Source organism: Hemicordylus capensis, chromosome 13 (genome assembly GCF_027244095.1).
Source record: "Hemicordylus capensis ecotype Gifberg chromosome 13, rHemCap1.1.pri, whole genome shotgun sequence".
NCBI lineage: Eukaryota > Metazoa > Chordata > Lepidosauria > Squamata > Cordylidae > Hemicordylus > Hemicordylus capensis.
Genome location: NC_069669.1, coordinates 23,405,073 through 23,420,766, shown reverse-complemented (window position 1 = coordinate 23,420,766; position 15,694 = coordinate 23,405,073). Strand labels below are relative to the sequence as shown.

Here is a 15,694-nt window from a genome sequence, read left to right as displayed (position 1 = left end):
TGGCCCAGCAGGAGGGCTGCTCTTGGGCTCGCAGGCTGATGGGCAGGGTGGGGAATTCGCCTTGGGGCCCCCCGGCTGTGAATGGGGGCCTGTCCAGCTGGAAGGCGAGGGGTTCCTGCCAGGCAGGCCTGCTGCTGCTGCTGCTGGACTGGGGTGCGCACCATGCCCAGCCCCAGTGGGCAGGGGCGATGGGAGTTGGCGTCCAGCCACCGTCCCTGTTGTGCAGGACAGCTCTGTGTGTGTCTGTGTGTGTGTGTGTGTGATGTGGTCCTTCCCCAGTTCCTCTGCAGTTGCTCTGGGGCGGAGCTGGTGTGTCGCTCCCTTCCCTGGCCGCCCCGAGTGCAGCTGAAAATTGAAATAACCTCGTAGGAAACAAGGCCTCATTCATCAGCTGAGGACTATCCAGGGATCCCAAGGGAGCCTGGCTTTTCCGGTACGAAATGTACACACACACACACACACACCCCGCGCGCTGTGTGCTTCCAGGCCGTCAGTCCCAGGGCTCTTGGCCCGGGTCTCGGCTGGCTGCTGCCCTCTCGAGGGGTCTCCCGGAGGGGAAATGCTCTCTGGATCGGAGGGTGCTTGGAGGAGACGGCGATGCTCCCTCCTGATCTCTGGGGTTCCTCCCACGGAGAACTTGGGGAGAACTTTCTCCGACTGTTATGCCGTCTACTATTTCTGGGTTTCAACCAAAAAGTCTGCAAAGCCCTCTGCATGGGGCGGGGGAGCCATATTTGTGTGCTGCCTTTCAACAGAAACAATCTCAGAGCGGCTTGCAGCATAAAAGGTACTGGAAGATGACGCCCTCTCCCCAAAGGGCTCCCAATCTTTATAAAATGAGAAGCCGCGCAGACGCTTTTTCTCGGGCTGTAGGAGCCGTGATGGGCATTTGGCAAAGCCGCCGGGCTTGGTGGGGTGGGAGGCAGGTGGGCTCCTCTTGATCCCCGTTGCAAGGAGCCTCCCTGGGGCAAAGGAGGATTCCCTTCAGGACCTCCCTCCGGATCTCCTGGGCTGGGTCCGGCCTGGCACAACAGCCGCTAAGCAGAGGCTCTGCTAGTTGTTTCCCCGACTGAGAAATCTGTCTCTAGCCCTTTCCCAGGAGAGAGTTCTGGGTGGTTGACTCTGGGAAGAGCACAGTCTCAAGGAGCGGCCAGGGAGGCCCCCTAAGGCGTCTGTACTGGGAGGGATGCCCTGCTGGGCTCCAGAGGGCCGGAGGCTGCTGCTCCTCCCTCCCCAGCAGGAGCCGGGAACTGGCCTGGGGGCAGCCAGCCTGCCTTTGCTACGCAGGGTTCCCCTTGGCTTGCATTTAGGATGGGTGACCACGCGCTCTTCGTCTTCATGCCCGCTGCAAGAGAGTCCCTCCCGGGGATGATGGGGCCGCAGCTCAGGGGTGGAGTCCCGGCTTGCCGGAGGTCCCAGGCTCAGCCCTGGCAGCAGCTCCACATGGGGCTGGACTTCAGACCCCAGAAAGCGGCTGCCGGTCAGTGTTGGCGAGACTGAGCGGGGCGGACCCATGGTGAGAGCCAGTGTGGTGGTGTGGTTAGAGTGCTGGACTAGGAGTGGGGAGACCCGAGTTCAAATCCCCATTCAGCCTCATGGGTGACTCTGGGCCAGTCCCTTCTCTCTCAGCCTAACCTACTTCACAGGGTTGTTGTGAGAGAGAAACTCAAGTATGTAGTACTCTTCTGGGCTCCTTGGAGGAAGAGCGGGATATAAATGTAGTAGTAGTAGTAGTAGTAGTAGTAGTAATATAATGGTGTAAGGCTGCTCCCTGTATTCCTTGGCCCACCACTTTACAGGGGTGCTTCTTTGCCCAGGGGGCCAAGCAGCAGCAGCAGCAGCAGCAGAGGAAGATAGGGAGCTGCCATATGCTGAGTCAGACCATTGGCCCATCTAGCTCAGGATTGTCTTCCCAGACTGGCAGCGGCAGCTTCTCCCAGGTTGCAGGCAGGAGTCTCTCTCCCAGCCCTCTCTGGAGATGCTGCCGCCAGGGAGGGGAGGGAGGCGCTTGGGACCTCCTGCGTGCCAGCAGGCAGGAGCTCTTCCTGGAGCGGCCCCCTCCCCGGGGGGGGGATCTCTGACAGGGGGGCTCCCACACGTGGCCTCCCCTCCCTACGCAACCAGGGCAGACCCTGCTTAGCTCAGGGGGCCAGTCCTGCTTGCTCCCGCCAGCCCAGCAGGGCCCTCCTCCCCGCTTTCCTCCCCACGGCCTGCCGACCCCCTGCCAGCTGAGCAGGAGCCGTGGTGGTGTTGTTGTGGTTGTTGTTGTTGCCCCCCTTAAAGGCAGCTGAGCTGATGCAAGTTATTTATGCCGTAATGAGCTGGGAGGCCGGCATTTGTCATCCTTTTCTAAACACGCGACTCGCGGCTCACCCTCAAGGAAGACCGTTTAAAAACCACCGTCAACAGAGCTCCAGCCTGCCTGCTTCCATGCGTCTTGGCCGTTCTGAGTGCATATTCAAGGACTCTGGCAAGGGGGGGCCGGGGGGGCCTTCCTCACGGGGCAGTTGCAATGGGGTGCTTTAAAGAGCAGGGGGTGGGGTGGAGGGCCCCTTTGTTGTCTCGTGGCCATTCTGCGCTTTCTGCCTCCAGAACTTCTCCTTCTTCCTTCAGGCCTTCACCAGTTTTCTTTGGATTGTGGAGCCAGCCAGCCCCCCCCCAAAAAAATTAGGAACCGGGAGATGAATGCTGGATGCGGGCGGGCGGGGGGTGGGGGGAGTCATGGAAAAGGGCTTCTCTGTGTCTGCCATTGAGCTGATTTGTGGGGTTTTTGAGGTTGGGGACCCCGGGGGGGGGGCAAACTCTTGGGCTATCATGTTTACATATAATCCTGAAAGTATCCTTCCTTCCGTCGGAAGCTCATGCTATTATCTGTTGTTTTTGTTTTGTTTTGTTTTGTTCTGCCGTGAAACATTTTCTATTATGTGTCTAACATATGAGAAATATAGTGTTTGGATGTTAGCTTACGATTACACCCCCCACACACACACACACACACTTCTGAATTTGGCATTTGATTCCGGTGGGGCGGGGCTGTGAAACGTGCCCCTTGACGAAGACTTGGGGCCTTGCTGCTTGAGCAGGCTGTGGGTCCCGAGGGTCGCCACCTTGCCGGCCTCGCTGGGGCTGTGTCTTTGGCTGCCCCCCTTGGCCGTGCTTGGCCAGCGGAGTCTGGCGGTTGGCTGCGTTGCCTTTTGGCCTGCTGGAGAGTTGGGTGCGTGGGTGCCCGGGCTCCGAGGTCTTCTTCTGTAGAGTTTTGAGTTGGGCTCCCTTGGCTTGGCAGCGGGTACCGGAAGGCCCCAAGGAGGGCCCCGTGGCTGAAAGGGGGCTCTTGTGAAACGCTTCTCTGGGAGTTGCACGGCCACCGGCCGGGACTGTCCTACCCGCACTGGGTGCTCCTTCCTTCCGTTTGGTTCCTCTCTCTCTCTCGGTGGGCCCCCGGACTTTGTCTTGGAGGGAGCGTCTTGCTCTGGGCCTGTGAGCGAGTGCTGGGCCTCAGGACTCTGCCTGCACCAGGCCTCCCTCGAAGGCCACTGCGGGGAGAGTGGCGAAGGCCGGCGGGCGTATCAATGAGCTTCTTTCGTGAGATGGGGGCAGGCTGGCCGGGCGTCAAGCTGGGAAGGGCTGGCCGCTTTGCAGCCCTCCAGGGCCAGCCTTGTGGCTCCTCAGAGAGCCCGAGTGTGGCGGGCGGTTGTCTCCGAGCGAGCAAGGAGCCCGTGGGGAGAGCAGTCTGGGCTGCCCCCGGCCACGAGGAGCGGATTGTGCCCCAGGAGGAGGCCTGCGCCGCTTTCCGGGCGGTGGAGTCGGGCTGCCCTTCCGGAATGCACACTTCCTCCGAAGCGAGCGGCTGCGGGATGCTCGGGGTTCCTCTGCGTGGAAGGAAGCGGATTGGGGCTGGGCTGGGCTGGGCTGCTGCGGCCACTTCCTTCCGCAGGAGGAGTTTGCCACCAGCTCCGGCAGGGGCAGGGCCACGCTGCGAGGCTCCTGAGGGCCGAGTGGCTGCGATCGGTGCCCTTGGACAGCGGCGCCCCCACAGTGTATTGTGGCTGAGGGTGATGGGATCGGCGGAGTTGGGCAACCTCCGGAGGCCCCCAGGCTGGGAACCAGGGCTTGCCCGCTCCATTTGGGCCAGAAACGTTGCGTCTCCATCAGCTCCTCGATCTGCCTAGTTGGCCTACAACTGAGACAGCCCGTTCAGTTTTGTGTTACTTTGTGCATTTACATTCATCTCCCACTCTTCCCTCCAAGGAACTCTGAGAGGTGTGCATAGTTCTGTAGACCCGCACAACAACCCTGTGAGGTAGGCTAGGCTGAGAGAGGGGTGACTGGCCCAGAGGCACCCAGTGGCTGAGCAGGGATTCGAACTCGTGTCTCCCCAGCCCTAGTTGACGCTCTAACCGAGCGAAGGCCTTTGCTTGGAACAAAGATGCCCAGATGCTCTTGGCTTCGGGCCCCAGCAGCCTCCTCGTCGCAGTGGGCTTTCGCTGGGCATTACGGCAGTCGCCGCCCTCAACATCTGGGGATCCCTCTCGCAGGGGACAGGCTCAGCACGCCAGCTGTTGAGCTCGGACCCCCGGCTCTCCCAGCACAACTGACTGGGGTTGGGGACGCTCAGCGTCGGACTGGCTGACTCTGCGGACGCTCTGAGCCCAGCCCCTGGGCCGTGCAGCCCCACTCGCGTCCCGTGTGCCCGGGGCGTCCGCTGCCTCTCACTGTTTTCAGTGCATTTCCCCCACTCCTGACCTCCTCGCAGTGCTGGGAGCGAGACGGATGGAGCCCTCTCTCAAGAGGTCCGGGGGGGGGGAGCCCTGGGGAGGGCGGCCCTTCCCAGCACCCATCCCTCCCCCTCCGGTGCTGCAGGGAAGAGCCGTGTCCCCCCAACAGGGATTCCCAGATGGGGTTGAGTACCCCTCCCACAATCCCCAGCCAAAGGCTCTTGCAGCTGGGGATGCTGGGAGTTGTAGTCTCTGGAGCTACCGGGCAGGCCGCCCCGCTGCCTCCCCTTAAGCAGGGCAAGAGAAGACGTATCGCCTGCAAAACCCATTTGAAATGTTGTTGGAGAACGTGCTTTGCTAATGGGCTTAAAAATAATTCCCCCCAGAGGAAGGATTGGGCAGCGTTGATTAAAATGCCTTGCGTTTGCCGCGGGGATGATATTTTCTATTCCAAAGTAGTTCAGCAGCAAGAAAAGCTGAATTGACATATCTATAAACAAGTTATTACTTCAGTGGCAGGATAATTGGCTTGAAAAATGGAATAAATTCTCCATATAGTGCCCTTAGTCTTTGGGGTTCTAAAGGAGGTGCTTTATATGAGAAGGTCTGGTAGACATAGAGAAATGGCCAGTGGGCTCATCCCGTGTGTGTGTGTTTGGGGGGGGGCGCTTAGAGAGAAATATCTTCACTAGCATGTATTCCAGGCCAATGTCCTGTTCCTCCCCACCCCCCTGAAACCCCCACAGCATCCACATGTTGTAGGGCTGCCTGCTGTTCTTTGGCCCGATCTCTTCAGTGTAGGGGCCGGGATTGGGGCCGGGGCCTTCTGGGCGTGGTGGGCTGAGTCTTCAAAGGCGGCTGGAGGCGTCATCCATGAGCTGGACTAGAGCCTGGCCTCTGGGCCAATGTGCGTTGACATGGCTGGAACAAGAGGAACACAGGAAGCTGCCATCTACTGAGTCAGGCCTTTGGTCCATCTAGCTCAGTCTTGTCTTCACAGACTGGCAGCGGCTTCTCCCAGGTGGCAGGCAGGAGTCTCTCTCAGCCCTATCTTGGAGATGCTGCCAGGGAGGGAACCTGGGACCTCGATGCTCTTCCCAGAGCGGCTCCATCCCCTGAGAAGGGGAATCTCTTGCAGTGCTGCTCACTCATCAAGTCTCCCATTCATCTGCAACCAGGGCAGACCCTGCTTAGCTAAGGGGACCAGTCATGCTGGCTGCCACCGGACCTGTGCCGTGTGTGCTGCCTTGCTCTGTGATGTTGGGAACGTATCCAGTCCTGGAAGTGTAGCCTCCTCGGACGGGAAGGGGTCCGGCGCAGGGAGAGCTTGTGGTCTCAGAGAGCACGGCATTGCGTCTCACCCGAGAGGCAACTGCGGCAGTCAGATTGCTCTTGGGCGAGCCACAAGCCAGAGGGGGTCGGTCCAGTGGCCGCTCAGCTCCCCAGTGACCTCTTGGCCCCCAGGAGGGCCGAAAGGATTTGACTTCCTACTTAGGGTAGAAACCACTCCAGACCGGTCATAAAATCCAAACCCACTCATCTGGGTTTATTCTAACCAGCTTCCCACCCAAAAATAAACTTGGAGCCAAGATTTGAAGTGGCTCCCGGAACTCGGTTTTATGTTTGATGAGAATGTCCCAAGATTGGTCTGTTGGGGCGTGTGGCCCCGCCTGGGTTGGCTGCTCATCTCAGTCCGAAGCGGAATCCTCCTCGGGGTGGGCTCTAGAACAGCCTGGGGGGCAGGGGGAGCAAAGTGGGGGGGGAGGAGGAGGGGCGTGGGGATTTGTCAGTTTGTCTCCCTCGTTCACGACGCTTGCTCAATGGCTCGCCACTCAATGGCTCCAGAAGGTGCTCGGTGCCTCTGAGCCAGGCCTCGCCTCGCCTGCTCTCCAGGCTCGCTTCGTCTTCCTGTCCAAGGCTGGGCTGGTGGCAGAGAGGTCAGGGCCAGGCTGGCTGCAGGCTCCGGGGGGGGGGGGGCCTGCACGCCCCCCTCGCGCACGGAAGCCGAGGGCTTGGTCTGGCCGGAGGGGTCCTTGCCACCGCCCCCTCCTGCTGCTGCTGCTGGTTGTGGGGCAGAGAGGCGAGTGGAGGGAGGCCTTTGGAACAGCCCCTTCAGGCCGCAAGAGGCAACACGGTGCTGTGAGGTTCCAGTCTGGTGGGTGGGAGCAGCACCCACGACCCCTTGCGACCCCTTGCTTGGGGGGTCCCCCCTGCTGGTGCTGAAGCAGCGGAACGTCACGCAGAGCCAGGGCTGGGCGGCGGTTTTGGGAGAGGATGTCCGAACCAGCCCAGCGAGGGCAAATGCAGCAGGTGGCAGGCAGACACCCCTGAGCAGGAGAATGCAGGAGGCGAGAGGCCCGGAGCCGGGGGGGGGGGGCTGGGCGGAGGGGCTCTTCCCGTGGGACCCGGAGGCTTGCTGGGGGCTGCTCCTCCGCTCTGGCTTGCGCAGAGGCTTGCCGCCTGTGTGTGGTCCCCCTGTGGGCAGGCCACTTTCCACCCCGCTGGAAATCTCTGGGACCGAGGCGCAGGAGTCGGTTCCCTCCTTCTCTTTCTTCCATGAGTTGAAAGTGGACTCCCAGCAAAGCTCCCATCCGGTCCCTTCCCATAAGGACCCGGGTCAGACCCTTGGTCCCTCTAGCTCAGGACCATCCGCTCTGACTGGCAGCGGCTCTCCTGGGGGTCAGGCTGGCAGGGGGTCTCTCCCAGCTGGGAAAGAGCCGCTGCCAGCCAGAGGGGAGGATTCTGCAGCTGCCAGGGCTTGAACCTGGACCTCCTGTCTGCATACAGAGTGGATGCTCGGCCGCTGAACTGGGGCCTCGTCCCTTGGTTTCCAGCACAGGACTCTTGCCCCAGGACCCCTGGAAGATGACCATCCCGCTGTTGTTTCTCGGGTGGTGGTATAATTCTGCCTTTTAAAATAAACCCCCCCCCCATAACCCTCCCTAGTTTTCCTAGTGGCCTGCAGCAGTTTATATTCAAGACCGTTTGCTCTGGAGCTGCGGAGTCCACACAAGGACTCCAGCGCCTTCGCTCGGGTTGCCGGACTTGCTCCAGTTCCAGGGGGTCAGCTGGGTCGGTGGGGGTCTCTTTGGAGGGGGCGTTTGTCGTTTTCTTTGCCGTGTGTTTGTTCCGTCCACCTCAGCCGCCCTCTGTCTCCTCCCGGACCTTCCCCTGCGAGTCTGAACTGTTTGCACTGTGCTGCAAAGCCCCGTCCAGCAGTGACTTGGCTGCAGATGGGAAAGCAGCCGCCCTTCTGTGAGTCACCGCGCTGGGGGAACTGGAACTGAAAGGGCACTTCTTGGAGTGGTTCTCTTTTCTGGAGAAAAAGGGGCGAGAGGGGAAGTCACAGACCAGCGCAGCATTTTTGTTCTTCCGTGGGAGGACAGCTGGCCTGGCGGTAGCAGGCATGAACTGTCCCCTTTGCTAAGCAGGGCTGGCCCTGGTTTGCATTTGGATGGGAGGTGACTTGTGGACACTGTGAGCTATTCCCCAGATGGGGCAGTAGCTCAGTGGAAGCTCATCGGCGGGTTTGCATGCATAATTAGGTCTCTGCTTCAATCCTTGGCAGCATCTCTAGCATCTCCTGGGAGAGACTCCTGCCTTCGATTGCTGCTGCTCCCAGTCAGTGTAGGCAATACAATATGGGCCAGTGGTCTGATGCTGGACAGAAATGGCTGGGGTGGGGGTGGGGTTCTCCTTCTCTGCATTTCTGGGTGTGATTTGCCCGTGAGCGGAGCAAATCACGGAGCAAATCAAACCCCACCCATGCCCACACCACCTCTCCCCGGTCCGAATTTGGTTCTGGTGTGCTGAAGAACAGCCCCAAGGCCCATCTCACCCACCACCCTGTTTCCCACAGAGGCCCCTGGGCAGCCCACAGCCCAGAGAGGAAGGCAGGCAACCTCTCCTGCTGTGGCTGCCCTGCCACTGGGTTTCGGAGCCGTCCTGCCTCTGAGGCTGAGCTGGCCTATAGACATCCAGGCTGTGGAGAGACCTGTGTCCTCCATGAATCTGTCTATGCCTTTTTAAAAGGCATCCAAGTAGGGATGTGCACAAAACCGGTTCGCCCAGTTCGGTTCGGATCTGAACCAGGTCCGAACCAGGAGGGGGTGGTTCGGTTTTGTCCGAACCACCCCCTGGTTAGGTTCGGATCCGAACCGAACCAGTCCGGATCTCGAAAAGTAGCTAGGATGGTAGCTGGCACCCAGGGGTACCTGTCACCCAAACCCCAAAGCAATCAGACACTCGTACAATTTTTTTTATGAATTTTTGAAAATTATTTTTCTATTTTCCTCATAGGATATAATGGGATTTGAACCATACCATTATTCCTTATTGTGGAGCACCCAGGGGTGCCAACAACCATGCAAACCCTGAAGCAATCAGACACCCCTATGATTATTTATGAATATTTGAAATATTTTTAATTATTTTTCTCATAGATCCCAAGGCAATTGGACACTCCTCTGATTATTGGTGAATTGTTAAATTATTTTTGAATTCCTCATAGAGAATAATGAGGATTGCAGCAAATGTATAGCTTCACGTTGGGGGAAAAGGGGTGTCGTAGAGTGCAGTGTGGTGGCTGGTAGTTCCTAGGGTGGGCAAGGAAGCTACCTGAATTATTTGAAAGGAATTGGGCAAAGGGGTGATTTTTAAGTGATTTTTGAAGTTTACGCATCTTTAAGGTTTTTCTCCATAAAGAAGCATGGAGGTGTCAGCAAATGTATCACTTCACGTCAGGGGCAAAGGGGTGGCCTAGAGCGGTGTGGGGTTGGTGTTAGTGCCAGTTAGGGGCAGGGAAGCTACCTGAATTTTTTCAAAGGATTTGGGCAGAGGGCTGATTTTTGGTGAATTGTTGAAGTTTCTGCGTCTTTAAGGTTTTTCTTCATAATAAGTTATAATGGAGCTTTCAGCAGCCCCATAAGTGCACTTGGGGGGTGCTGTGGTGGCCCAGAGCGAGTGGTGGTGTAGTGCACATAGGGTGCCAACCACCCCCATGGGTTTCTAACCCATGGGGTACAGGGTTCTCTTGTTTCTGAGGCATTGAGTGTGGATTCTATGATAGCATATTAGAGTGGATTCATGGTGTCTCATTGAAAATCTCATTTGCTATCATAGAATCAGAGCCTCTTCCCCTGAGTGATAGCCCCCCCAGGGGAAGATCTCGCAGCAGACAGTGCTCATGGGTCATCGCCCATCCCGATGCAAACCAGGGCAGGCCCTGCGTAGCAAAAGGGCACAATTCCTCCTTGCTACTTCCTCCTCTCCTTCGCTGGAGGTGGGCCGAGATGACCTCCACGGTCCCTGCCCACTCTACAATTCTGTGGCTCTACCTTGGTAGCACCCCCAAGAAACAGAACTGGTTTTACTTCTGTTTGGTTGCCAGGGAGGGGACCTGGGGGGCGGCCAGAACCCCAAATCCACAATCCCAGAAAATTAGAATATTGTGAAAAGGTTCAACAGTCTAGGCTCCAGGTGTCCGACTCCCACTCCAATCAGCTAATCAATCCATAACACCTGCAAAGGGTTCCTGAGCCTTTAAATCATGCCTGCTCAACTTCAGCCCTCCTGCAGATGTTGGCCTACAATTCCCATAATTCCTGGCTATTGGCTGCTGTGGCTGAGAATTATGGGAGTTGTAGTCCAAAAACAGCTGGGGGGCCTAAGTTGAGCAGGCCTGCTTTAAATGGTCTCTCAGTCTGGTTCATTAGGAATCACAATCATGGGAAAGACTGCTGACTTGACAGTTGTGCAGAAAACCATCATTGACACCCTCCATAAGGAGGGAAAGCCTCAAAAGGTCGTTGCAAAAGAAGTTGGATGTTCCCAAAGTGCTGTATCAAAGCACATCAATAGAAAGTTATGTGGAAGGGGAAAGTGTGGAAGAAAAAGGTGCACAAGCAGCAGGGATGACCGCAGCCTGGAGAGGATTGTCAGGAAAAGGCCATTCAAAAGTGTTGGGGACTTTCACAAGGAGTGGACTGAGGCTGGAGTTAGTGCATCAAGAGCCACCACACACAGACGGATCCTGGACATGGGCTTCAAATGTCATATTCCTCTTGTCAAGCCGCTCCTGAACAACAAACAACGTCAGAAGCGTCTTACCTGGGCTCAAGAAAAAAAGAACTGGTCTGTTGTTCAGTGGTCCAAAGTCCTCTTTTCTGATGAGAGCAACTTTTGCATCTCATTTGGAAACCAAGGACCCAGAGTCTGGAGGAAGAATGGAGAGGCACACAATGCAAGATGCTTGAAGTCCAGTGTGAAGTTTCCACAGTCTGTGTTGATTTGGGGAGCCATGTCATCTGCTGGTGTTGGTCCACTGTGCTTCATTAAGTCCAGGGTCAACGCAGCCGTCTATCAGGAGATTTTGGAGCACTTCATGCTTCCTTCCGCAGACGAGCTGTATGGGGATGCTGACTTCATTTTCCAGCAGGACTTGGCACCTGCCCACACTGCCAAAAGTACCAAAACCTGGTTCCATGACCATGGGATTACTGTGCTTGATTGGCCAGCAAACTCGCCTGACCTGAACCCCATAGAGAATCTATGGGGCATTGCCAAGAGAAGGATGAGAGACATGAGACCAAACAATGCAGAAGAGCTGAAGGCCGCTATTGAAGCATCCTGGTCTTCCATAACACCTCCGCAGTGCCACAGGCTGATAGCATCCATGCCACGCCGCATGGAGGCAGTAATTGCTGCAAAAGGGGCCCAGACCAAGTACTGAATACATATGCATGCTTATACTTTTCAGAGGTCCGATATTGTTCTATTCTTCAATCCTTGTCTTCTTGGTTTCATGTAATATTCTAATTTTCTGGGGTTGTGGATTTGGGGTTTTCATGAGCTGTACGCCATGATCATCACAATTATAACAAATTAAGGCTTGACTTCTCTCGCTTTGCATGTAATGCGTCTGTCTCATATATCAGTTTCACCTTTTAATTTGCATTACTGAAATTAATGGACTTTTGCACGATATTCTAATTTTCCGAGTTTCACCTGTAATTCACAAGCACTTTCGGTTTTGATACTTTATTACATTCAGTAAATATTCCCAACAATGCGTTCTCTGTTGCTCCTGAGGGCAGGACAAGAACCAATGTTGAAATTGCAAGGAGGCAGATTGAGACAAGCTGCTGGGAAGAATTTTGCAGGTGGGGGGGGCTGTTGGGCAGTGAATCGCTCTGCCTCCTCGTGCGGTGGTGGGCTTGGCGTGGCTGGCGGTTTCCAGCCAGCAGCTGGACGTTCATCTAGCAGGGACACAGCAGGGTCCATCCCGGCTCTGCAGAGGAGAGCTGGTCTGGAGCAGCAAGCATGACTGGTCCCCTGAGCGAAGCAGGGTCCACCCTGGTTGCATTTGAATGGGAGACTTGATGTGTGAGCACTGCAAGCTACTCCTCGCAGGGGATGGAGCCACTCTGAGCAGAAGGTTCCAAGTTCCCACCCTGGCAGCATCTCCAAGAGAGGGCTGGGAGAGACTCCTGCCTGCAACCTTGGAGAAGCCGCTGCCAGTCTGTGAAGACAGTACTGAGCTAGAGAGACCAAGGGTCTGACTCGGTATATGGCAGCTTCCTATGTTGCTAACTCTCTGATTCGAATTGGGCTGCTTCCCACAGCCTGGTCCCAAAGTATTTAGGGCTTTAAAGGTCCCTACACTCGGTATTAATTCCAGAGCCTTTTGTGCACAGCAATCTCCTGTCAAAAGGTTGACTAGTCACAGCAGTTCTGATTAGCAGGTTCAGCATTTGATTTCGTCGGAAGGGGTGCCACATTGTCAGGCTTCTTGTGCAACCCTTTCTTGGCATCCAGCTCAGGATCAAATTAACAAGTGATTAGCTTCTGACAACTTTATCATAACAATGTAATGGCAGGATCTGGTACAGTGAATCATCTACTTATTTCTCCTTTGGGTGAATCTGATTCCAGAAAAGCGTGTAGGGTTTATTTTTCATCTCTCTGGCATCCAGGGTGTGTTTCGTCTTGCCGGCCTTCTATGTCATCAGGGCCTGTGAATAAATCCGTCTTCAGTTGGGTGGGTGTGTTTGTTTTTATAAATGGCTCTTATTGGCTCCTTTTCCAATAAAGATTGCCGAAGGCAATGCACAGAATAAAAATGCTCAATCTAAAAACCACAAGAAAATCAATACAGTGCAAATATCAATCCATAAACTCAGCAACAGTTTTTCAAATCAATATTAAGCCATGAGCTTAACACACACACACACCCGTTCAAATACCAGGAGACAGTTGAATAGCTTGGGAGGTTATTCAGTGAATTCCGAGTCGCACCCAAAGAGGCTGCGTAGTGACCCAGGGTGGCCAGAACCTAAGGGGTATACTTGTGAGTCAAATGGGCTGTAGCCCAAAATTTGGCTTTAAAAAAGCCAAATCTGGCCACCTAGCTACGTGCCCACAACCCCAGAGAGTCCATGAGCCTGGCCGACCAACTTTGGCCAGGGGCGCCATCTTGGCTCCAGGGATGCTCATGGTGGCGTTTGGCAATGCCTGCTGCCTGGAGATGGAAGAGGAGGGTGTCCTTGTGGTGCCGACAGCTCTCTCTGTGTCATCACCCGTGTCTCCTCCGAGGCGTGCACACTCACAAGTTTCTGGATGTCTGCTCAGTTAGTTTTAAATCCCACTCAGGCTGAATGAGATCAAGCTGGAGGTCTGGCAGTGCTCTCACCTCTCTCCCATCTCTAGAGGTGTAGAGGGAAGTTGTGCCCTTGAGTCGGTGCCGACTCCTCCTGGTGCCCACAGAGTCCTGTGGTTTTCCTTTGGTAGAATACAGGAGGGGTTGACCCTGGCCATCGCTTCCTGCGCAGTGTGAGATGATGTGCTTCCCATGTCCTGGGAAACAGGCCCGCGGGGATTCGAACCAGCAACCTCTTGCTCACTAGCTAGGCAAGGCATTTCCCTACTGCGCCATGAGGTGGCTGCTTCTAGAGGTGCAGCCCTTGCCAGAAATCACGACGAGCATCCGTCCACCTCCAGATGGGACCGGCCATCTTAGCTGGCTCATGTGCCAAGAAGAGGAAATGGGGATGAGGAGCAGAGGAGCAGAAAAGCCAACCCTGGGCTCAGTAAATGAAGTCCTGATGAGACACCAGCCTGTTGCTGTACTCATGGCCCCTCCACTAATGGAGACCCAGTCAATGGTGGGGAATCTTGACTTTGGAAGGCTGACCCAGAAGGGCTCTGCGGTGCTGCCTCCCTTAAGGGTCTTCTGAAAACAGCTGAAGGCCCCAGTCACACAAAGGTCGGCTTAGCTCAGTAGCCAGCCATTATCTGTGGTTGCCGCCAAGCCCGCCTCTTCCCTCCGGTCCTTTTCTGGCACGCACGGGCAGAGGGCTGGGGAGCGAAGTGCTCCTGCTGTCCGTTGCCCTGTGATGTGGAGAGGGGCAGGGGGGGAACCCCCTCCGACTGTCCAGGAAGGAGTCCTGCTGCTGCTCCCCTTCTCAGAAATGGCAGCGGGGAGAAGGAGGCCTCTGGCTGGAGGGCTGGGGGTGCTCGCCACTGGCGAGCTGGCAAGTGGGTTTGTAGAGGCCTGCTGAAGGCCTGCCCTTTTAGAGAAGCGCTTTAGTTTTGTATCTGTAGCTCATACCTGGCGGATTTTAAAATTTAATTAGTATGCGTTTTTGTTTTTAACATTAGTGTTGTTTAATTTTATATTGTCTTACTCCTTTTGTGAGCTGGCCCAAGCAGTATTGCCCTGGCAGGGCAGAGCATAAACATGTTGAATACGGACATGTTTGGCCTGAGGCTCTACAGGAATGGAATTTCAGGTCCTTGAACTAGCTGGGACTTCAAAGACTCTCTTTCTCAGGGGTCTCCAACGTGGCAGACAAGAATGTTCCTCCTCTTCGGCAAACTACAGTCCTCTCAGTTCGACAGATGTGATGGATGAAGGAGGGAGCATCATTGATCCAGGTTTTGCTTCGTTAAGCTTTCCAATTAAATAGGGTGCTGCAGAAAGTGAGACTCCAGTAATATCATAGAGCACCAAGGACAGGTGCTTCAGAGGGATTTTCTCTTTAAAGATGACACTGGAGATAGGGATGCTTCTGAAACCGTCTTCACTTTTGAGTTCCAAATTCCCTGGCTTTTGTTTCTGAAATGGAACCCATGGATTAGGAACCTTCCATCCTTCTGCTTTCAACTTCTGCATTTTGGTCCATGTATAAGTTGGCAACATCTTGAGCTCACTTGGGGGGACGGACCCAGCAAACAAGTGTGTCCTTCCCCATCTGTTTGAGGTAGCGCTGTGCGTTTTGTGTGGTTCTCTCTTTCTGAGGTGACTTTGTATTTCCGTAATAACCATTCTGTTAGAGGAGGTCATCTTCTCTCGCTCTGCCACTGTGCTGGGGTCCCTGCCCGTCTGTGTGTGCGCGCACGGAGGGCAGGCATGCTGCGGGGGCGGGCAGTGCAGTCATCCAGCTCTGAGGCTTTCCCTGGAGGGGTGTGTCTTCAGTATTGTTCACAGTCTCCGACTATTCGAATGGCCAGCCTTGCTGTCCAGCCCAGTCCTGGGGGGTTGGCAGCTCTAGAGAGCTCTTGCTCATGCATATGGGCTGGTTCTAGGGTGAGATCTGACTGATCCACTCTCCTGGCAAGTTGGCTCCTGCTTTGACAGCTTCCATGCTTCCGCCTGGCTGATGTGTATGCCGGGGTGTCGTGCTGCAGGGACAGGCAGGGATGCCATCCTGGTACTCCCCCAGGGCCTCGGGCGGGATGCAGAGCCCTTGGCCTCCTAAGTGGAGACAATCTGCTGCTCTTGCTATTCTCACCCAGTTGGCTGTCGGCCTGCAGTGGAGGTTGTCCCCCTTCCGTCTTTTGCAAGGCCTCTCCTTGCCAGTTGCAGGGGAGTAATGGCAGGAGAGAGGCCGCATGCCCTCAACTCCTGCCTGTAGGCTCCCAGCGGCATCTGGTGGGCCACTGGGCGAAACAGGAGGCTGGACTAGAGGGGCCTCCTTGCA

The 15,694-nt window shown here is 55.8% G+C and overlaps 1 protein-coding gene across 1 annotated transcript in view; it reads left to right on the top strand.

Moving 5' to 3' along the window:
• Nucleotides 1-15,694, top strand: part of XYLT1 (xylosyltransferase 1) — a 141,217-nt gene that overhangs the window by 24,759 nt on the left and 100,764 nt on the right. The window lies entirely within an intron of this gene.